We start from the raw sequence: 24,555 nt of genomic DNA on the forward strand, positions 1-24,555 counted from the left end.
ATCATGGGTATATTAGTGTATCACTTGACCTATTAGAGGAATTTTGCCTTTGAGGTTAAATATTTTGTAACCAAATAATTAAGCTTGATATTTCGACATTGGGTTTGGCTTTTCTAAAGGCTAGGTCTTCTTTAATAGAGCAAATTCAAGCTTATTAGTTTGATGATGTTGGATTAATAGTGATTCATAATAAGTTGTTGAATAGAGAGGATAAAAAAGCCTTACTTGATCCAAATGGTGTTTTGGGGATTGGGTACTGAGTTTGTATGTCCAGAGTGGCTAATTAGATTAGGTTTATTTTGGGGGAGGCTTATTTCCAGATATTCCATCCATCAGGGAGTGACTAAGATATATCATGACTTAAGATAGAATTAGAGATGGGGTGGTATAAGAATGGATGTTTTACCTCATTGCCTATGTTTCATCATATGAAGTATAATTATTTGAGGTCTGGTGGTTTGGTTCAAAGGTTATCCATTCCAGATTTAAAATTGGGAATAAATCACTATAGACTTTGTGAATAGGTTGCCTTATACTTCTCGTAGTTCTGATAGGGTTTGGATCATCATAGATCGATTGATCAAGTCTACTTATTTCATTCTATTTTAGGTCTTTTCAGTGTTCAGATATTGCCTCGTATCTATATTCGTGAGATAGTTTGCCTTTATGGTGTGCCAGTGTCAATCATCTCAGACTGTTAATGTTCACATCTGATTATTAGAAGACTTTCTAAGAGAAATTAGGTACTTGAGTTGATCTTAGTATTTCTTTTCAACCCCAGACCGATGGTCAGTCAGAGCGGACTATTTAGGTTTTGGAGGATATGCTCTACGCTTGTGTGGTAAACTTTGGTGGTCAGTGTGAGCAACATTTATCTTTGGATGAGTTTGCATATAATTATATCTATATTTCCATTATTGAGATGGCTACTTTTGAGGCTTTGTATAGTAGGCGTTCTTGCTCTTCAGTTGGTTGATTTGAGGTGAGTGAGATTAGACCTCAAGGTATAAACTTGCTTTATGAGTCCTTAGATAGAGTTTGAGTTATTCAGGGTAGACTTCGAGTGGCCCAAAGTAGGCAAAAATGTTATGCAGATCGTAGACTATGTGCCTTGAGCTTTAGTGTTGGTGATCGAGTCTTTCTTTATATGTCGCCCATGAAGGGCATGATGAGGTTTTGGAAGAAGGGAAAGCCTAGCCCCAGGTATAATGGATATGTATTTTGAGTTAGCATTAACCCAAGATTTATCAGCTATTCATCTAGTTTTTCATGTTTCCATGCTTCGGCATTTCATTGTAGATGAGTCTCACGTTATTTTGTTAGGATTTGGTCCAGTTAGCTGAGAGGTTGTCTTTTGTTGAGGAGCCTGTTTCCATTGTAGATAGGGATGTTAGGCGGTTATATTTTAGAGATATTTTAATAGTTAAAGTCTAGTGGAAACACCGACCTATAGATAAGTCTACATGAGAGGTTAAGCCTGACATTCAAGGTAGTTATCCCCACATTTTGCCTAATTTAGGTATTTCTCTTCCCTTTAGTTTGAGGATGAACTAGATTCTTAGTAGTGAATGATGTAATGACCTAATTTTTGGTGATAATGTGAATTATTCATTTTTGTGTGATTTGATCATTTTACCCTTCATCGTGGTTGCATTACGGTATTTCTAGGGTGTGGGGATGATAGGCATGGTTCCCAATGAAAATCGGTGACACTTGTGCAAGATTGTGGTTTTTTGTCATTATAAAGGCTTATCAGTTGACTTCTATCAATATTTATTAATCTATGCATCGGATGACAAAACAAACTATGGCAACAGATCTAGAACATTGATTTAGGTTGGTAACATGGTTGGTATGGTTTTATGGCTTTTATATCTCATTTCACTCTTTGTTTGAAAAGTTGTGAAATTGGGTTTCAGGGGTCATCTTTATGAAAATGATGTTTTATCAAAAAACTAATAGCTCCATTAAGTCCAAAGCATCAAATTTTATATGGTATCATAGTTTGCTGGAATTCTCGAGATTTCGGATGAATCTCGTAGAGACTACAGGAGACTTGAAATTCTCTAAGTCTCTAATTGGAGCAATGCTTAACTGACATTTTGGCTGCTTAAGCGACATGGCTTGACAACTAAAGGGTCACCTAAGTGACACCAAGCTTGCCTAAGCTATTGTCGCTAAAGCAATAGCCTGGTCACTTACACAACAAGGTGAACATTGTGTAAGTGAAGCCTGTCGCCTAAGTGACTTAGTGGTCTCTTAAACGATGCCTGGGTGGGTCATATCCTCTTTTTTGTAATTTTTCACCTTTTTCAAGACTTGGAGATTTGGTTTTTGTTTTTTGGGGTGATTTCTTCCATTTCTAAGCTTGGATAAGCTCCAAAATCCTATTTTGGTTACTTTTGTTCGATTTGTATTATTTTATTCCCTTTAAAACTTGGATCTAATGGTGGAATTTTGGGATCTTTGCCAGAGAGGCCTAATTAGGAATTTCTCAATTTAAAACCTCAATTCCAACTCACTTTGACTTGAATTTTCTTCTATGAGTTCCTTTAATCATGGGTAATATATTTTTGGACTAAAATTTTAATTCTACCTTCTTTTTCATAGACCCATTTTAGGATCCTTTTTGCCCTTGACCCAAAAATGGGATACGGGTATCGTTTACTTCCTTTTAACACGTAGATTCTATATTTGTATGTTTTTGTTGATTATGGGTCCGTTTATGTGGAGAAAGCTCTATGGTAGAGGCTATTTCAACAGATTTTTGGCATTCAAGATAGGTACTGGCTTAACTTTGTTCAGATTGGCAGGGTATTTAATTTTGGTATAAAATTATATTATGGGTGTGAAAACTAATCATGGATATGGCTTTATTATTATGTTGCACTCGTGTGGGGGCCTATATTGTTATTTGGTGTTGTTGGCCTATTACATGTTATGTGTGACTGTATGGGATCTTATATGATGTTGTTGACCTTATGTGTGTATATTAATGCTATATTTTTGATAAAAATCCTAAATTGGAATTTATGTGGTATTAATCGCATATTGATGTGCATTTCTATCACGACCCATTTTACGAATCATGATGAAACCTACTAAATCCTTCCAATAGGTAAGACAAACTCTAGCCAAGAGTTATATGTAGTATGCTAACTTAGGGGAAATGTCCCCAAAAAAGGAGAATTTCGAAGAAATAACTCATAAATAGCAAGGCAATAGAAATAGTCTTAAAGCTAGCCATAACATAGAATGTCGTCCCATGACCTGGTATAGCTAGTACAAGAGATACTACAACACACCACAAGTTCTAGAATACGCAACACAATTTGTCTTGAAAAAAAAGACTTGACATAAATAAATAGAAGGAATCAGGGGAAACTCCAACTCCAAGATGTCACCCTATCTACGAAATCCACCACGACACGATCCCCAAATTAGCGGCGAAAACTAGTACTTAGATCTATACCAAAACAGTACAAAGGGTAGTATGAGTACCAAAACCATGGGTACTCTGTAGGAATCACCGACCGATTGAGCTAAATCATGATATAGATACAATAAGATGCAAGATAACATAAATAAGTCAAAGAAAATGAAAAACCTGAGCATAACTCCCACTTTGTTGTACTTAATTAAGCAAATATATTGGAACAATAATGTAAGAAACATGTGACTATAACTATAATATTGCCCCCATAAGCCAATGAGTGCGGAAAAGTAAATGACCTAATGCAGCTCCCCATAAGCCTAGAGTGTACAACTAAAGATAATATAACTGAAAGACCACGACTTACCAACCATCATGCTATCATTGGAACCCATCAGGATCATGTCACACCAAGAGTCACTCCCCTTACCGAACTCAAACCAATGTTCATAACCTTAATATCATAACTAATAGTCGTACTAAAACCCATATATATATATATATATACATATCTTGAATATCACAATCAATTTCTAGACTCAAACCGGTACATATATTATCATTATCGGCATCAATAGCCAGACTCGAACCATTATATACCATCAATATCATGGTTAATAGTCGGAGACAAACCAATATTCCTATTATCAATATCATAACTATCGGGCTTTACCATGATTAGCATCAACTCCCAATATTAAACCATCATGACTATAAAGTAATTAGCCTCGTCAAGCCTCACAATAATCATTTCAAAATTTATAACAAGCGTATTAAAGTCAAGCAAAGCTAGTTCAAGTCTTGGCCTAAGGTGGGTCGAAGGGACCCCCTTCTAATCCCTAAAATCCATGATAAGGCAAAATCTACCCTGAACTAGGCTAAGGTATCTAAATGAACATTTAGATGTTTAAAAAGCTTTAGTTAGCCCTAAGATGGAGATTCTATTAAGGACCTAAGCAACTAAGCCAAACACACCTAAATTACGGTTTCTGGATAGCCTAAAAGGTATAACTAACCCAAGTATTGTAAATTTATCACCAACACCTAAAAACCGTCCCAAATATAAACAATATCATAAACATATTATGACATAGCTCAATTTAGGGAAAGGAAAAACCTAACCTACCTAGACGCCGAAGAAATTTGGAAGAATCTCCTAAATCACCGATTTTTCCCTCTAAGAAGTTTCTGCAAGGTGCCACACTATCAAAACCATAATCTATTTTTCAAAATGAGAATAATTATACCTATATTGCACTATTGTGCTATGGGTCCAAAATCATGCAAGAATCCCATGTGGGGGCTATTTATGGAAATTGCCTTTCCGAAACCAACTCAATGTCCCCATATACTCAAGGAGTAGTTACCCTCAAAATGGGTTAATTCCAAGCTATGTTGGTGCTACAATTAAGTCACCAAGTTTTAGGAATTTCTAGAGAAGAAAAAGGGAAAACAACTAAGGAAATGGAGGAATCTTACCTAAAATTTGAAGGAGAATTGCGTAATTAATCTTTATCCAAGTTCACAAATCGCCCACGATTGTTATCCCACTCCTTAGGGTTTAGGTCTCTTAAGAATGGATAAGAAATGGGAAATATTGGGCTGAAATGAGGGTACTTATATACTTACCAAGTAGTCGGGTATCACATTCGCAACCCCCCGGTCGCAATCATGATATCCAAGAGAGGCAGAAGTAGCTTAAGCGACATTACTATAGCAATAGCGATACCTGGCCTGCTGCTAGAGATGCCGCAAATGGGACTCAAAATGTCGCTTCCACAATACTCTCTGATGTTCTGTCAGATTGCATACGCGATCCTTGGCTCGTGATCGCCAGTGCATAGTACTAGCAGAGACATGGAAATTTCCAAGTCTCTACTAACCCCTCAAGATTTATCCAAAATCCTATACATGCGTGACTATGCTACCCTATCAAATTCGATATTTCGGAATCAATGGCACAATCAAAATTTCCATCTCACGTTGTTATGACAAAAAAGTAGGTCCTAAACCCAACTTACCATTCTCGTAACTCCCGACCAATAGCTTGAATGAGCTCAAGAGTCTCGGGACCTGAACGGAAGGTCCACCTAGCCTAAAATCAATATTATAGAGTTATTGGTATAGTTTGAATTGGCATATGAGGTCATTTGATTGAAGGTTCAGCCTGGTAACCAATTTGAACTAGCGAGGACTTCAAAATAGGGAATTTGCTCTAAAAACCAGATGAACTGCCCGATAATCGAATAGTAAGTCCCAGTAAGTCATAAATGACTCGGGATAGCTATAGGAAAGCTCTAGCAGCAAAAATAAGTGGAAATACAAAAAGTGACTGCAAGGGTAATTACAATATCAACTACTAAAATGTCTTTCATCCGCAAACATAAATGATTTGGCTATACCTGACAGGTGAGGACACTAGGTTAGCTTCTCGCTCTCGATCTCCTAAGAAGCCTCCTCTATTGGGTGGATGCTCAACTTACCCTTAACTAAAGGAATCTCCCGAGTGCGCAACTGCCTGATATCACTAGCCAAAATGAGAACATGCTCCTCCACGAATGTCAACCCCTCATCCAGCTAGACTGAATCCCATCTAAGATATTGAGATGGATCAGTAGTGTATTGTTGTATCATAGAAATGTAGAAAACTAGATAGACAATAGCAAAATCTGGGGATAAGTTAACTCATAAGACACCTCCGCTACTATGGGAAGAATCTCGAAAGTCCTAATATATTTTGGGTTATGCTTACCTTCACTCAAAAAACTTGTCACACCCGTCATGGGAAAAACATGGAGAAATCCTGATCACCAACTACAAATCTCAATGCATAAAGCCTACAGTTTGTATAGGACTTCTGCTTACTCTAAGCTTCCTTAACCTATCCTGAATCAGCCTAACTCTATCTAATGACTCCTGAAGCAAGTCTGTATTATAAGGTCTAACCTCAAAAGTCCCAATCCATCCAATCGAGGAACAACATTGTCTACCATACAAGGCCTTAAATGAAACCATCTCGATACTCAAATGATAACTGTTATTACATGTGAACTCTTACAAGGCTAAGTGCTGCTCCCATTAACCTCCAAAATCCATAAACAGGCTCGAAGCATATCCTTTAAAATCAAAAAAATTTGTTCCAACTAGTCATCATTCTATAGATGAAAGGATGTACTAAGGTCCACCTAAGTATCTAACTCCTCTTAAAAATCTCTCAAAAATCTAGAAGTTAACATGAAACCCTAGTATGATATAATGGATGTCTATCTCATGCACATAGATATGGGCTAAGCACTCGGCACTGAAGGGCATCAAAATAGGAATGAAATATGTCAACTTGATCAACCGGTCCATAATGATCCAAATACCATCGGAACCATAGGAAGTGTAAGGCAAACAACTAACAAAGTCCATGGTAATCCGCTACCATTTCTACTCAAAAATTGTCTACCTCTGAAATAATCCACTAAGTCATTGATGCTCGGCCTTCACCTACTAATAACATAGGCAACAATCTACAAAGTCTGCCATATTTCTTTTCATACCATTCCATAAATAATATTGTCCCAAGTCTCTATACATCATAGTTGTACTAGGATGAATAGAATACCTTGAGTTGTGAGCCTCATGCAAAATCAATTTAATCAAGTCATCGATCATTAGGACATAAATGCGCTAATAAAATATCAAGAAACCCTTACAATCTATGGTATCCCTCTTGGATTTACCACTCAACACCTGATCACTGAGGATGCAAAGTCTCACATCCTCAAACTGACAATCCTAAATCCTCTCAAATAGGACCTCACCTCAACTCTAGCAAGAATCCTCTTAGGGTCTGAAAATTCAAGTTGCACCATCAAATTGGCTATGGACTAAATGTCCCATGCCGAGGCCCTATTAGAAATTGAAATACAAGCCAAGCTACCTATACTCACTATATTCTGACTCATGGCATCTGCTACCACATTCTCCTTACCCTCCATCCATCTACACTGCCTAGCATTAAGCTCTCTCTTGTCATAAGATGTTGAAAATTATGATAATTTGTGAAAATCTTATAATGCACTCGATAAAGATAATGCCTCAATATCTTAAGCGCAAAAACTACCACCGCTAACTCCAAATCATGAGTGGGAAGTTGCACTCATGAACCTTAAGCTACCTCGATGCATAAGCAATGACACAAACCTATTTCATAAATACACAATGCAAACCAATACTAGAAGCATCACAATACACGGTGAATCCCTCACCCTCAATAGGAAGAGCTAAAATAGGAGTTGAAGTAAGAAAATCCTTGAGCTTAACAAATCTCGAATCACACTCCTTGAACAATTTAAAAGGGACCTCCTTCTAAGTCAATCTGGTCATTGATGCTGAAATCGTAGCAAAACCTTCAATGACTCATCGATAATAACCAGCCAAAACAATAAAGCTACGAACCTCCATCTGAGATGTGGGCCTATCCCAATCAAAAATAGCCTCAGGGTCTACCATAATCCTATCCTTAGATACCTCATGCCCAAGGAATGCCATTGACTCAAGCCAAAACTCACACTTAGAGAATTTAGGAAAAAGCACATGATCATTCAAAGTTTGTAGCACTACCCTCAAATATCGTATGTGTGCATCTCTACTTCTCGTATACACAAGAATAACATCCATAAACACAATCATGAAGGAATCTAAATAATGCTTGAGCACTCGGTTCATCAAATCCATAAACGCTGCTGGGGCATTAGTCAATCCAAAGGACATCACAAAGAACTCATAATGACCATAACGGATCCTAAAGTTTGTGTTTGAGATATCCTTGTCCCAAATACTTAACTGATGGTAAAAGACCTTAGTCAATCTTAAAAAATATCATCGTACCCTTAAGTTGGTCAAACAAGTCATTAATGCGAGGTATACGATAACGATTCTTGACAGCCACCTTATTAAGATGCCTATAATCAATACACATACGCATGGAGCAATCTTTCTTCTTCAAAAACAATATAGGATCTCCCTAAGGGGAAATACTTAATATAATGAAACCCTTACTAAAAAGATCTTAAAGTTGATAATTTATCTCTTTAAGCTAGGCAAGATCTATACTATAAAGTACTATAGAAATCGATCGAGTGCCAGGCTCAAGGTTAATAACAAACTCAATCTCATAGGTAGGAGGTATGCCAGGCAGATTAATAGGAAAAACATCATGAAACTTATGAACTGCAAGAACAGAGTCAAGCGACATACTCTCCAAACAAACATCATTATTATAAGTGAGATAAACTTGCAACCTCCCGAGATAAGTCTCTTATCATAAACATAAAAATTAATCCTCATTAGTTTACAACTAACAGCTCTTTTCCATACGATTAGGGGTATGTCAGGTATGGATAAGGTAACGGTCTTTGCAAAATAATCCATAATCGTATAATAGTGGGGTAACCAGTCCATGCAAAAAATCAAATCAAAATCTATCATGTTCGATATAATGAGATCAGCATAAGTATCAACATCTCTAATATTTATAACACATAATCTGAAAAATTGATCAACTACTAAAGAATCACCCACAGGAGTATATACACATAAAGGCACAAATAATGCATCCCAAGATAACTCTAACTGTGAGGCATAATAAGCAGACACATAAAAGTGTATCACTGATAAAAATAAAGTAAAGTCTGACTAACAACACACTAAAATTGTACCTATAATAACAACATTCAAAGACTAAGCCTCGGGCATAGCAGGTACTGCGTACAACTGACCACGACTGCAACTTGGCTGGGCTCCTAGTTGATCTTTTTCCCTACCACGGGCACCCTGGGGACCCCTCTTATGACCATACATACCACCTCTAACTATGGAATGAACTACTTTAAAAGAGGAACACTTTGAGCTACAGTAATAATTTCCCCACATCTAAGGCACTCACGCAAATAATAACCAAAAGCTCTACAACCATAGTATGCCCCATGAGCTGAACAAGAACCAGAAGATCCAACTAACCTAAAATAACCACCTCAACTAAAATAAATAAAAGATAAACCCCTCAAAGAATGCTTGCTACCCTAATCGGGGTGATCACTAACATAAGAATAACCTCCATCAATAATCTAGAGAGCTTCTTTAACGAGTCTATTGGGATGACTCTAAGGATTATAGGGATGATGTAGAGGGTATTGGGATGACTCTAAGGCTTATAGGGATGATGTAGAGGGTACCTACCCTATGAACCACTTTCTCTTAATCAGAAGCTACTATAGCTCCCACTAAAATTACCCTGATATTGAGTCCTCTTAGGCCTCATGATGCATCTCCTTCATTACCTGAGTATAATCAGAAACCTCAGGAAAATATATACCTGTAGTAACCAAACACTGAGTAGACATGCAAAGAGAAAGTCTTAATCCTTGATCAGAGAAATGAACCCTCTCATACTCGATAGTCAATAGAAGTAGCATGCTTAGCCAACTTGTGTAAATGGCCCTCATACTCCACAAGAGTCATGGAGCCCTAATCCAACCTCGAGATATAATTGTTAAAATAATTCCTAAGACTGAAAGACATGTACATCAGTTAGAAAATCTTGGAGAACTGAATCTATTTCAATGGAAAAGATCCAACTGGCCTGGAATCAAGCTGACCTCTCTACCGATTTCTAGCTGCCAAGCCTAACTAAGAAGTAGTGTAATCCACACCATGAGTCTCAACCAGGCCTAAGTTACAGAGCCTATCTTCATAAGCAATCAAAAACTCATATGCATTCTCGCCCAGTGCACCAGATATCCTAGGCAGAGCCAATCTTAAGAATCATCCTAATAACTTTTACACCTTAATAGGCATAGCAGGTTAAGCAAACACTGGTTGAGAAACTATCGATGTAGAAGGTACCTTAACTCTGTGAGCTACAGCTATAGGCTATGCCCTCACCTCCGTACCACTGTGATTTGTAGATTATGCACTATCAAATGGTGCATCACCAACGAACCCTAAAAACTAAACCATAGAATACCTAATAACTTAAGAAGAAATAAACTCTAGTATATCCTTGGCTAGTCTCTAGCCCATCATTGGCTAGGGAAGAAGAACCTCTGTCTCAAAAGCAAGAATAGCATCTGGAGAAGGCCCCCTATCCTGGCCCCTAGCTGGGCACTTCTTAAGGCTGTTCATAACCTTTAGGTTGTCCACGAGTAGCAATAAGATTACTAAGCTCAATCTTAAAACCCTCATCTCGTGTATCGGTAGCACGTGTCCTAGCCATCTTTAACAAATTAAAACCAAAGGATTACCTTAGAAACCAACTCAGACACTTAGAATAAATTGAGTAAAAGAAGTAAAGAGCTCTTAAGAATATCCTATAGCCTCCGAAAGATAAGAAATAGACGTTATCATTTTGATCTGCAAGACTCTACTAGACACTTGCTCTTGTAATAACAATATCAGTGAAACCTAGGCTCGAATACCAATTTTTTTAGACCCATTTTACAAGTCATAATGGTACTTACTAAATCTCGCTATTAGGTAAGCTAAACTATTTCCTGAAGCTATATGCAATAGGTTAACTTGGTGGGAAATCCCCCCAAAGGGGAGAATTTAGACGAAATAATTTATAAACAGCAAGGCAATAGAAATAGTCTGAAAGGTATCCATAATATAAAAAATTATCCTATGACCTGGTATAGTTAGTCAAGAGATACTACAACACACCACAAGTTATAGAATATTTAATACAATTTTCGTAATACAAAAGACTAGACATAGATAAATAGAAAGAAATAGGGGCAACTCCGACTGCAAAAGCTTACCCTATCTCAAAAATCTACAAAAACATGATCCTCAAATCAGCAGTGGCAAATAGCACCCAGATCTACACCAAAAAGGTACAAAAGGTTAGTATTAGTACAAAAACCATGAGTACTCAGTAAGCGTCAATGGCTGACTAAATAAATTATGAAATAGGTATAGTACGATACAAGATAACATAACTAAGTCAAAGAAAAGGGTAAACATGAGCATAACTCCCACTTCGCTATACATAATTAAATAAATAAGCTTAAATAGCAACATAAGAAATATGTGATTATAACTGGAGGCACAACCAAAGCTGGAGGCACAACTGAGTGAGAAAAAGTAAATGACCTAACATAGGTCCCCATATACTGGAGGTACAACCTAAGATAATATAACCGAACAACTATGACTTAACAACCTTCATGCTATCACTGGGAACCCATCCAGGTCAAGTCACACCAAGATCACTCCCCCTATCGAACTCAAAACCAATGTTCACATGCTTAATATTATAACCAATAGCCAAACTTAAAACTATATATATATATATTGAATATGACAATCAATTGTGCGACTTGAACTAATATATATCATCAATATCATAGCTAATAGCTAAACTCAAACCGGTATTCATATTATCAATATCATAACTATCGGGCTTTACAATAATTAACATCAACTCCTAATATCAAACCACCATGACTAATAAGTATTTATCCTCATCAAGCTTCATAATAAGCATTTCAAAATGTATAACAAACGTATCAAAGTCTACCAAAGCCAGTCCAATTCTTGGCCTAAGGCGGGTCAAAGGGACCCACTTCTAATCCCTCAAATTAATGATAAGGCAAACTCTATCCTAGACTAGGCTAAGGTATCTGAATCTATCTTTAGCTATTTAAAGAAACTTAGTTAGACTTAAGATGTAGATTATACTAAGGACCTATCCAACTAAGGCAAACACACCTAAATTATGGTTTTTGAATAGCCTAAAAGGTCTAACTAACCCAAGTATTGTAAATTTATCGCTAACACATAAACCCATCCTAAATCCAATATAATATCATAAACATATTATGACATAGCTCAATCTATGGAGAAGTAAACCCTAGCCTACCTGGACGTCAAAAAAAGCTTGAAGAATTTGCTAAATCACCAATTTTTTCCTCCGAGAAGCTTCCACAAGGTACCATGCTATCAAAACCACAATCTACCCATCAAAATGTGAAAAATTATACCCATATTGCACTATTATGCTCTAGGCCCAAAATCACACAAGAAACTTATGTGGGGCTCATTTATAAAAATTCCATTTCCAAAACAAACTAAGCATCCACATATGCTCAAGGAGTAATTACCCTTAACATGGGTGAATTCCAAGTTATATTGGTGTTAAAATCAAGTCAATAAGGTTTAGGGATTTTTAGAGAAGAAAAATGGAAATAAACCATGGAAATGGATGAATCTTACCTCAAATTTAAAGCAGAATCACATAATTAATCTTTATTCAAGCTCACAAATCTCTCACAATTTCTATTTCCATACTATCCCACTTTTTAGGGTTTAAGTCTCTTGAGAATATATGAGAAATAAACTAAAATAGGGTATTTATACCCTTCCTAGGTAGAAGGGTATCACATTTATGACTCGTCAGTTGCTATCACGATACCCGACTAAGAGAGCTTGAAGTCGCTTATGCAATATTATTGTCGCGATAGCGATACCTAGCCTACTGCCAGGGATGTCACAAACAAGACTCAAAATATTTCTTATGTGACAGTCTTTGATTTTCTGTCAAATTGGTACACGATCCTTGTCTCACGATCATCGATGCACCACTACCATCGGAGACTTGGAAATTTGCAAATCTCCGCCAACCCCTCGAGATTCATCCAGAATTCCATATATACAAAGGGGTTATGATACCCTATCAAATTTGATGTTCCAGACTCCATGGCGCAGTTGAAATTTCCATGCAACGTAGTTTTGATGAAAAGTAGGTCCCACACTCAACTTACCATTCTCTTAAATTCCAAATGATAGCTTGCAATAAGATCGGGAGTATTGAGACCCAAAAAAGAGTTCCACCTAGCCTAAAATCAATATGTTAGAACTGTTGGAACAGTTTGAATTAGTATACGAGGTTGTTTGTCTGATGTTTCTGCCCAGTAGCTAATTTGAATCAGCGAGGACTTACAAATAGATAATTAAATCTAAAAACAAACGAACAATCTGGTAATAAAACTTTCAATCCCAACAAGTTATAAATAACTTGGGGCAGCTATAGGACAACTCTAGTATTAAAAATAAGTGGAAATGCAAAAATAATTTGAAGGATCATTATAATTGTTTCGTATTGGCGTATGATTACATTGGATTCATGAATTCTTGGCCATTTTTGTGAATTTTTGGATCACTTGATTTGTTTTGTAAATTTGTATCATCCTCATATTTTATGAACTTATAGAACATTGGTACCACTGTAGAAATATTGAAAACACTAGCTTGTGACATCTTTATAGACCATCTGTCGAGGGATGTGCTGGAGAGGAGTCATGGATAATGGTATTGGTTACTGGATTGTATATTGATTGCGAACCCCTCATGGGTCCTACCTCAGGATCATAGCTCGATAGTTGTATACAGAGATTATGTGACAACCTCGAGCATCACACCATCATCACATCATCATCTTCATTGAATTTTATATATATTGTGCTCATTCTATGTTGTATTATTGTACTTGATGTGATACCTATCCATTTGTACTTATTTCATATACTTATATTTGGTATACGCGTTTAATTGTTATTTTTTCTCATATTTGTGTATGGTATATGTGTATATTTTGGAACTATTAGTGGAGACGGTGTGAGCTACTATTTGGGACATTATCCGATTACAGTTTATGTGCCCATATTGTGTATTTTATATGCTTTATTTTCTACTTTGCTTAGTTGGTCTATAATACCTACTAAGTGCAAGTGGACCATACTCATCCCTACTGCACCCTTTTGATGCAGATCCAGGTATGAGTATGCAGTATAATAGCTAATTCGGGCAGTATTTGAAGTATATTCGAGGTAGCGGTTGATCTATGCTTTTGGGGTTGACCTACTACTTCTTCTTATCTAGTTCATATATTACATAGTATTCTGAGATAGATTTTAATCATTTTGGACTATTATTGTATCATTTTCACATTTAAGATATTTATAGTTCTTACACTGTAGCACCAGGTTCTTGGATATTGTATGGTATCTTTGGTTATGTATTTTTTCTTTTACTATATACATATGGTTCAAATCTATTCTAGGATTCTTTTCTTGGGTTTTCATATTGATTACTCATTTCATATTAGTTTGGATAATAGGCTTACTTGTCAAGGTGTCATGACCCAAACTGAGGCCTTGGCTGCGATAACATCCCAAACCGTAACGGTCCGAGTACCCCTACTCTATTTGGTAATCAAACACAATGTTTATACAATGTAAAGAAATGCATAAGATTAATAAACGAAAACATGATCAATTTTAAATTTAACTGGACAATACGAAATGAAGTTCATAATATTCAAAGTACATGACTCTGGTCTACGAAATCTCTACTAACTAAAAATAGCATCTGTCTGAACTCTGGGACAAGGCCCCCAGTCGGACCATAAATCAAAATAATATAACTATGACAAGTTTCATAACTAGGCCTTCAAAAGTAAAGGAGGCTCACAAGCTGCAATTGTTGTCAAGTCAATCTACTGCTTAACGAAACCCCAAGATTGAGCCTCAGATCCTGAAATATAGGGGTCAATACAATTGTACTAGTACGTAGAGAAATCCAAAATAATGTATCTATATTAAACATAAGTAAGAGCAATTCATAGAACATTTTAGATATAATATATGAAAATACATAGGCATATTGTAAAAGACTTTGAACAATTTTTTGAAATCTTAACTCATTCTTTGTGTTACTTCTGAGCTAGGTGGTACACCCTACATATCTGAAAGTATACCACAGGCTATATGGGATTCCCCCTTAACTCGGTCGCCAAGCCCCCAACCCAAGTTTGCCGCAAGAGTTGGAGTATCTAAATCTGATATTCCACAGGGCACTAGGCCAGTGTATAATCCCTTATTGAGGATATAATAAACCCATATCGGCAAAACACGATTTTGAGCACGAATCGTATGAATCATGCCTACTTCGGGCAACAACCTAACTCTCTTGGTGTCCATTTTTAACCTTTTCTAAACATGCATCTTTCTGAATTCAAAATATGAAAATCTGAGTAAAATCTATATTTTAGTTTGTTTTGAATCTGCTATGGCATTCATCTATTTGTTACCATCATACAAAGACTTGCAAATCGTATCTCTAAAAAATACATTATCATGTTACAGTCTTCTCTTTCAAAATCTTGTGTTCAGACCACTAAACTATTAAAACAGTATATAAGGATACGTATAGTGAAACTCATGAAAACTTAGGCAAAGATCCTCAATTTCAATTCACAAACATGTGGTGGTTATGTATCATATAACAAACCATGCAATATCTTTCAATTATCACATTAAACATTTATAAACAATAAAACACCCTCTCTTCAATTCACAAAATAATATCAAGTTCAAAAGGGTAGTAAAATACTTATCACACGCTTCAAAACATACAATTGAAAAACCCACCACATGTGAAATCAAGAGGTATTATAACAAGAGAGGTGTTTCGACATTCATGATCTTAATTTAATATTCGCAAAACTCAAAACACCTACTTAAATATACACGAGTAAAAAATAATTTTTAAGGGGAGGCCTCAAGACTAAAATAATATGTCTATCATTGAAAATAGTTTCATGATTTGGATATTAAAAACAATTGTTCAAACCCTTGGTATAAACATCATAACATACTTTCAAAATATTGATAAAATCATAACTTATGCCCATAGAGTTTTTAAGGACAGCCCTATGTACCTTAATCGGTGAAGAATTCGCGGAAAAGTTGATTCCTTAAGTTTGAATGTTTAGCCCTAAGTTGTTTTTCTCTTATGATGTTCTTGGAAGATGAATTAGGGATCTTAAGAGAGTAAAAACGTTATTAATAACCCTAATTTCGTTTAAGGGTGATTTGGTATTGTTTTGGATTGTAAAAAGACTTGATTGCCCTTAAAATGACTTTAAAATGAAGTATTTACGCCGTTAGGCCATAGGGCATGCGAGGCATTGCCTATAGCCTAAGCTAGGTTATGTCGTGCATTTCCAATCACCTAAAATAGTTTGGGAATCGAATTTCCCATTGCCTAAGCTAGGTTGGGTGATGCATTGCCATGGAACAACATTTCCAGTAGCCTTAGCCGATTGCTAGGTGATACACTCCACTTTACAAAGTCATAACTTTTTGCTTGGGTATCAGATTGAGGTAAAACTAATGGCGTTGGAAATAAGACTTAAAGACCTTTCATTTGATATATAGTAGGCCCTTTAAATTTTTCTATACAAGAAGTTATGGTCTATGGAAGTTGACCCAAGTTTAGGCATTCACCAAAACTTAATCGATAGAAGAGTTTTTAACTCGTCTTTAAGTTAGGGGATTTTTGTGACTTCAATTCATATTCAAAGGTTTTCCCATACTATAGGAGTGATCACTACACATATATTAACATGGAATCATTTAGTTCAGATCTATATGCGTAGGAACAACGGTCTAAATTATAGTTCAAAAGTATGAGGTGTTACATTATCTCCCCCTTGGGGTCATTCATCCCCGACTGATGGGTAGGGACTTCTTGAAGCTCTAAAAATGTAGAATAAGGAACATAATATTGATTTGAACATTTTTTCCCAACGAAAATATGCAAAGGTATCATACAATCTTCATGATAACCCCTAAGGAAATGAGTAAGCACAAAACGTGAGATAACGAATCTTTACATCGACATGATTTTGGCATGTGTTTTATGGCACATGATCAAAACATTGTAAGACATGAACTTTCCTAAGAGTCCTCGGCCTGATTAAGATTGGTACAAGACATGAGATATGATTCTCACGGGACATAAGAATATTAGCATTCTCCATCTTACAAGATACAATGAAAAGACTTAAACTTAGAGACACTACTTGTCTATACCCCAACATTAATCAACATATTTCATCATTTCCAACTTACAATTCTCCCGTAACAGATCTAACAACAAGAATTTGTGGCTCACCAAATAATACTTCTATGTTAAAGCCTAACTCATAGGAAATAGGTGCTAATTTAAACTACGGGACCCTGTACTCTACATCACATTAAGAAATCACCTCACCTCATCACTATAATCCATTAACCTCAAGTCTTAATTCAAAGAATACTAACCACATGGCACATTGGTTTGTATTTTCATCAATCACAAAATTTAAGCCTACCACTACTACACCCCACTTCATGGATCTCTCCAATAAGACTACCAAATTTAATCATTCTCACAAAGATTCTCACCATATACTTTCCTCCTAACTATTTCACATAAAGAATATTCATATCCTTCCTCCTCCTGCACCTATAACCTTAGCTCAAGAAATCACATCAAAATTTTTCACCTGCAACGACATCTACTCTTCCACCTAACACACTTCTACGCTTCCACAACCACCATCATACTAACATATAGAGGGTCATTAAAAGACCTGAGCACAAGCATCATCAAAGGGAGTAACACTATTTGGTTATAACATATACTTATTGCATTACTAAAGGTGGGACATGAGTTGAAGATACGATACAATCACGGAGTATTTCATATATCAAGTGTCTGGATCACAAGTGGAGAGTTGTTTTTGCATAAACTCAACATAGCATGAGTTCTTAGGACAACCATAGTGAAAAATATGAGAGCATACATTGCGAGTCTTATAACATGAGTGTGGAATTCATGAAGTCGACGATTTAGACAAGGACTTCTACTCGAAGCTATCGCTTTACATTTTCAGAGCTTAAATAGTCATGAGTTCATACAACTTTATCATTTTGGCTAACTCTGACATAAAATAAATTATTAACATACGAAAACATAGTTCCTTAGAACCAAGCATGATTTGGGACATAGGTTTATAGATCATCTACCTCATAACATAGAGCTTGGATACTTGAAATATAGGATCACTAAGGGACATTATTTCTTCTAGTTTGGAGGTAGGAACATGACATGAGTTACATAGAGTACTCCAACCTTAGACATAAGCCGGACTTAAGTACATAAGACAATGGTAGGTGTTAATTCAAACTAAAGTAGGAGGATCTTGCTGAATAAGAATTGATTTATCAAGCCTCATCTTGAAACTTGTCACCACAAGAAAATTTGGGAACTACTTTAATTTATCATCTCCCCCTTAGATCAAAGTTACATTCCTAAATTTGCGGTCATACCTTCACATTAAAATCTATAGCCACAACTCTCAACAAAAAAAGGTATCTCATCATACACATAAGTGCTAAACTCTCTATGATAATCTATACTCTGAAGGCCTCACTTTTCAAATGTTCTACTCTTAGCCCTCGCTAGCCTCTATAGCCATCACTCTACAACTCCCATGCTCATAAGCATTCGACTCCACACTCCTTATCACAAAGGGGTACCAGTATACACATGAACACAAAATCCCCTCCAAAATTTTTTTTTATACAAGGACACTAAATTCATTTTAGGACATCCCCTTCAGGTACACTAATACTAACATGGTCCAACCCCCAAAGTCATCTATTTATGGCTAACGTTATCATGGGCATAGACATTCACTCTTCTAGACATACAGCACTTTATTTTCAACTCCTTAGAATACTTAGCATTAAACCTCTAATCACATAACTTACAACTTAACAAAATTTGTAAAACTATACCAAAGGCACATATTGCCCACACATATTTCCTCAATTCAACTCTAAATAACACTAAACCATAACTCCCCAGACTTCTCCATACCACAAGATTCGAGAATGAAATCTAGGTACACGTGATACTCATACACATCACACCTTATCTAACAACATGTTACCTCGAGGTTCAACTTATTATTTTATACCTAGGCCCTTATTCAGTTAATGACTCAACCATAATTTATCATTGTCTATACTAGTCCTCATATACATAAATATCATAATTATCCAATCATTTTTCCATAAGTTGCCAACTTAAGCTATTTCATAGCTTACATCAAGCCTACTAATTCATTCCCATAAATATGCATTATCAATCTTGAGCTACTATTCTTATTACTATAGTCCACATCTAAAGTTCAAGCCTATTGTCTAACAATACAAATCATATGAAGCATGTCACATACTATACTAATCAATCGAATAAAAATCTCAACCTAAGTCTCTTATTTCACTTATATATGGCCCATAAGTCTATCCTCTCCATGACATTACTACTAAACTTCCAAATCTACTACATACCTTCTCACATGCACTACAAATTTACAACTACTATAGAAAAGACAAATCAAGGGGGGGTAAGGTCATATAATGAAGGTAGTCAATCTTAATCTTATATCATAATCCATTATGATCTTGTCAACATGTTCTACTTTCTCACATCACAGTTACCTACCCATACAAACATCACAAATACCTTCAAAATTCCATAAACAACAATGAGTCTATACTTATAACTTATTGGCTAATCTAATTATTTCCGTTAATAGTCTATAAGTGATTTCCATAACCACCAAAACTATCTACTCTAGGCTCTTTCCCTATTCTGAATAAATAATAATCATAGACAAACACTTCCTTCACAGACTACCATACAATCTACTAATGCTGCTACGACACTAGTCTATCACCATAAAACGGCAAATCATCCCTCAATCAATGGTTATACAACTAAAACTATTTATTTACTCAAAAGTCACCCTCACTCTGACTTCTAATCTTATGACTTCATATCCCTAACTTGTTGGCCCAATCTCACTACCCATAGGTCATGACACCTTAATATATACTACTACTCGAGTGGAAATATAGTTCCAACATTCTGCTACACATCATTACCCTTATGCATGATATCTACAATAAGAATTTTTATAGGGACTAGATACACTTGGTACCTCGGGCTGAAAAGCATGATTTCATCAGGATCAAAGTTTACATTAGAACCAATATGCCTTGAAGCACCAACAGAATCCTCTCAAATCTTTGTGAAATTTCATAATCTTTTATGATTCAATTAAAAGGGACCACCTCATCTAGGCTCTAAGATTTTGCTCTTGAATCGACTCTACAAGGAGACATAGTTAACAAAATCAAAGTAAAGAAGAAATCTGGACAACTTTTGAATGAACAACACAATGGCACGATCTAGAAAATAAAGAAAAGTGAAAAATTCCTAAATTCCTAGTAGCTTCCTGCTAATAAGTGTAACGCACTACACACCCATAAATAGGACTCTAACCGATGTAATTTTGCATCCATCAACCATGATCTAATACTAAGTTTGTCATGACCTAAATTGAGACCCTGACTGTGATAGACATCCCGAACCATGAAGGCCCAAGTGCCCCTATTCTATCTAGTAATCATACACAATGTTCATACAACGTAAAGAAATGTGGAAGATTAATAAAGGAAATATGATCACTTTTAAATTCAACTGGAAAATACAAAATAAAGTTCATAACATTTAAAGTACATAACTCTGGTCTGTGAAATCTCTACTAACTGAAAATATCATTTGTCTAAACTCTGGGACAAAGCCCCTAGTTAGACCGTGGATCAAAATAATATAACCATGACCAGATTCAAAACCAGGCCTTCTGAAGTAAGGAAAGCTCACCATCTGCAACTGCTGTCAAGTCAATCTACTGCTTAACAAAACCCCAGGACTGAGCCTCAGATCCTAAAATATAGGGGTCAATACAATTGTACTGGAACGCAAAGAAATCCAAAATAATGTCTATATTTAACATAAGTTAGAGCAATTCATAAAATATTTTAGATATAATATATGAAAACACATGGGCATACTTTAAAAGACTTTGAACAATTCTTTGAAATCATGACTCATTCTTCATCTTACTTCTAAGCTAGGTGGTACACCCTACATATCTAAAAGTATCTCACGGGCTATATGGGATCCGCCCTTAACTCGACGGCCAAGCACCCAACCCAAGTTTGTCGCAAGGGTTAGAGTATCTAAATCTAATACGCCATAGAAAAATAGGCCATCCTATAATCCCTCATTGGGGATATAAGAAACCCGTATCAGCAAAATAAGGTTTTGAGCACGAATTGTATGACTCATTCCTACTTTAGGTAACTACCTAACTCTCTTGGTGCCCACTCTTAACCTTTTCTAAACATGCATTTTTCTAATTTCAAAATCATAAAATCCAAGTAAAATCTGTGTTTTAGTCTGGTCTGAATCTGCTATGGCATTTATCTATTTGGTATTGTCATATCAAGACTTGCAAGTCATATTTCTAAGCCATACATTATCATGTTACAGTCTTCTCTTTCAAAACCTTATGTTCAGACCACCAAACTATTCAAACAGTATATAAGGATGCGTATGGTGAAATTCATGAAAACTTAGGCAAAGATCCTAAATTTCAATTCATAAACACGTAGTGGCCAAGTATCATGTTACAAACTATGCAATATCTTTCAGTTATAACTTTAAACATTTATAAATAATAAATCAACCTCGCTTCAATTCATAATCAATATCAAGTTCAAAACATACAAATGAAAAACCTACCACATGTGAAATCAAGAGGTATTATAACAAGAGAGGGATTTCTTTATTCATGCTCTCAGTTTAATATTTGCAAAACTCAAAACACATACTTACATATACACGAGTAAAAAATAATTTGTAAGGAGAGGCCTCAAGACGAAAACAATATGTCTATCATTGAAAAGGGTTTCATGATTTGAATATTAAAACTAATTGTTCAAACCCTTGTTATAAACATCATAACATACTTTTAAAAGATTAATAAAATCATAACTTATGCCCATAGAGTTTTATAGGAAATCCCTACATACCTTAATCGATGTAGAACTCACAAAAAGGTTGATCCCTTGAGCTTGAATGTTTAGCCCTAAGTTGTTTTTCTCTTATAGTGTTCTTGGAAGATGATTTAGGTATCTTAAGAGAGTTAAAACGTTACTAAAAACCCTAATTTCATTTATGGATGATTAGGGATGGTTTTGGATTGTAAAAAGACATAATTGCCCTTAAAATAACATAAAACGAAGTATTTATGTTGTTGGGCCATAGGGCATACAAGGCATTGCCTATAGCCTAAGCCAGGTTGTGCCGTGCATTTCCCATCACCTAAAATAGGTTGGGTATCATATTTTCCATCTCCTAAGCTAGGCTAGGCGATGTGTTCCCCATGGAAAAATATTTCCAGTAGCCCTAGGCGACGCACTCCACTTTGCAAAGTTATAACTTTTCACTCAGGTATTGGATTGAGGCGAAACCAGTGGCGTTGGAAACAAGACTCAAAGATATTTCATTTGATATATAGTAGGCCTTATAACTCTTTATATACAAGAAGTTATGATCTATGCAAGTTGACCCAATGTAGGGATTCACCAAAACTTAATCGATAGAAGAGTTTTCAACTCATCTATCAGTTAGGGGATTTTGGTGACCTTAATTCTTATTCAAAGGTTTTTCCACACTATAGGAGTGATCACTACACATATATTAACATAAAATCATTTAGTTCAGATCTATACACGTAGGAACAACAGTCTAAATTCTAGCGCTAAAGTATGGGGTTTTACACAAGGCTTACCATGACAAGTGCCATCTCACCTTGATTTTTGGGTCATGGCATAGTCTTTCTCTTTACTTATTATGTTATGCCCCCTTTGTAGCTTAGCATGATAAACTAATTTTTCTTTCATTGTTATAAATTATCTAAAGTAGTGTGTTATTGCTTTATTGTGTTTATATTGCTTAGTGTTTTTTGATTTCTTTGACGTGGATTAATAATTTTACTTGTATGGATTTTATTTTTAGCAAATTAACACGTGACTAATTGACTTACAAGAACATATTTTAGAAAAGAAGTTTGTATACAAGTTTTGTTAAAAATTGGCTAAATCCTTGCTAAAATAATCATCTTCAAAATTATTTATTTAGCTTTAGCATAACCTTTCATGTTTTCCTTTAAAATTTTACTTTTTCCCTTAAAATTAATAGATTTTCTTAAATTTGGCTCAAAGAAGTTTGCCAAAATATATATCTAGACTCTTAATATAATTTTTATAAATATTTATCTTTTCTTAACCCGTTACGGATTTTTTTCCCCCAAAAAGTAAGGTACAAGGTAACACATATGTTCATTGATCTGTAAAATGGTATATTTATACTTTTTCATTTATGTATACTAATATTTTTATATACTTCCTTTTTACTTAATATCTTATTTTAAGTTATCCTGATTTTATACATTTTTTGTTTAATTTAGTATTTTGTTGATTAATGAGAAAAACATTAATAATTTTTACAAAAGGTAACAAAACATAAGAAAATCTACAGCACAACTAGAAATTGAAAAAAAAAACACAAAACAGGCCCATTCAAAAGCTGGCCAAACTCAGTGACCCGATCTGCTTTGGTCCTTCCATATACCCTTAAAAATAGGGTTTATGTTCCTAATTTTATGCATTATTTTAACATCGCCGGTACATATCCAATATACATTATTACATAACCATTTTATACCTACCATCATGTTTTGTTTATTTTGGTTAAACATAATCATTTTTTCAATATACATCCATACAAACATACTTTCATCTAATATATGTCATTCTGAAATCATAAATACTTGCACATCTTTAATATACATCTATAGTAACTATTATTTTGTATCATATTTTACTATCTTAATTTTACCTTAATATATAATAAAATCATAAATTTTCATACATGTGAATTCTTTATATTACTATGATATCACAACTTTAAATTTTTTATTTATTTTAAGCATATGTGCTTGTAAATGTGATATATTTCAAGGCATACACGTCCATACTCTCACCATAAATATACGCTCGTATATCGTAAGCATATGCTTATATAGTTTGTATGTTTTTTTAATTTTAAATTCAATAAATATTATGTGTAGCTATTACTATTTTTCTCAAATAATACAATAAATTATTTCTCAAATACTTTTTCTAAACTGAGTTTAAGGAATATCTGAATAGTCTTCGAGAGATACTTAACACCTTCCCCTCAAGCAACCAAAATTCTTACTCAGAATTTCAAGCAACTTTTTAAGACCAAAAAATGGAGTTTTAAATAAAAATGAATGTTCC

The sequence above is a fragment of the Capsicum annuum genome, chromosome 4, assembly GCF_002878395.1.
Source record: "Capsicum annuum cultivar UCD-10X-F1 chromosome 4, UCD10Xv1.1, whole genome shotgun sequence".
Taxonomy (NCBI): Eukaryota; Viridiplantae; Streptophyta; class Magnoliopsida; order Solanales; family Solanaceae; genus Capsicum; species Capsicum annuum.